Source organism: Galeopterus variegatus, unplaced genomic scaffold, assembly GCF_000696425.1.
Source record: "Galeopterus variegatus unplaced genomic scaffold, G_variegatus-3.0.2 Scaffold3567, whole genome shotgun sequence".
Classification (NCBI taxonomy): domain Eukaryota; kingdom Metazoa; phylum Chordata; class Mammalia; order Dermoptera; family Cynocephalidae; genus Galeopterus; species Galeopterus variegatus.
The window spans coordinates 223,408-224,707 of NW_007729678.1; the positions used below are offsets into that span (position 1 = coordinate 223,408).

Here is a 1,300-nt window from a genome sequence, read left to right on the forward strand (position 1 = left end):
CCAGTGAGACACACTTCCAGAGGGGTCCGGGGTCTCTCCAGTGAGACACACTTCCAGAGGGTTCCGGGGTCTCTCCAGTGAGACACACTTCCAGAGGGGTCCGGGGTCTCTCCAAGTGAGACACACTTCCAGAGGGGTCCGGGGTCCCTCCAGTGAGACACACTTCCAGAGGGGTCCAGGGTCTCTCCAGTGATACACACTTCCAGAGGGGTCCGGGGTCTCTCCAATGAGACACATTTCCAGAGGGTCCCAGAGTCTCTCCAGTGCAACATGCTTCCAGAGGATCCTGGAGTCTCTCCCGTGAGACACACTTCTAGAAGATCCTCGAGTCTCTCCAGTATAACAGGCTTCCAGAAGGTCCCAGGGTCTCTCCAGTGCAACACACTTCCAGAGGGTCTTGGAAACTCTTTGTGAGTCATCCTGCATCATCTCTTCAGAAGATCAGTGGACCTTAGGTCTAAAATGATCACTTCAAAAATTACTCCACTATTTGTATTTAAATAATTTCTCAGATATAGTTGCAGCTTTTATCTCTCTTCCTGCATCCTTAAGCATATCTGAATAAAATATGCTGAATGAACCTGGACCTCCATCTACTTCGCTGCTGACAGTTAACAGTCAGGAGAGAGCTGGCTGCCATGCTATCATCAGAGTGTTAAAATCCTAAGAGCTGACTTTTGTAGATTTCCATATAGTTTAGTAATTCTCCAGAAGGGCAGATTCTCTGGATCACGTGGGTAGTTTTAAAAATAACAGCAGAGGCTAGCATTTACTGAATACTTACAAAATGCCAAATAACTGACATACATTATCACTTGTAAGTAAGTTGCTCTGTGAGACCATATTTATTATCATCCCATTATACAAACAAGAAAACTACATCTTGGGGAAGTTAAGTCACCCAGAGACACAAAGCCAGCAATTTATAGAGTTAGGGCTGAATACTGTGTGTGTCTGACTGAAGTTATCCAGAGGGTGGATTGGCCAGGCCCAGGAGCCTCTGTGTTTGCACACTCTATGACACTTCAGAACTACCAGCAAACTCCTGTAAATAATAATGAGACACCCCAGCGATACAAATGGGACAAGCACTGCCCGTTTCCAAAATATACCAAACAAACAACCTATGCTCTCAGTGGCTGCTGATTTTCCAAAACAAGTACAGTCCTCTAAAACAAGTTTTAAAGGAAACAACACTCATAAGTAAAACTAGCCAAATTGTACTGACTGAATAATTTGGTTTTGACCAGCCCAAGAATAAGTATTTTTAAAAAGTAAATATTATGCAGATCACAGCAAA

At 44.2% G+C, this 1,300-nt stretch overlaps 1 protein-coding gene across 1 annotated transcript in view; it reads right to left on the reverse strand.

Moving 5' to 3' along the window:
- LOC103601052 (gamma-tubulin complex component 3-like) overlaps positions 1-1,300 on the reverse strand; it is a gene marked incomplete at its 5' end in the record, with an annotated part of 13,290 nt that overhangs the window by 11,036 nt on the left and 954 nt on the right. The window lies entirely within an intron of this gene.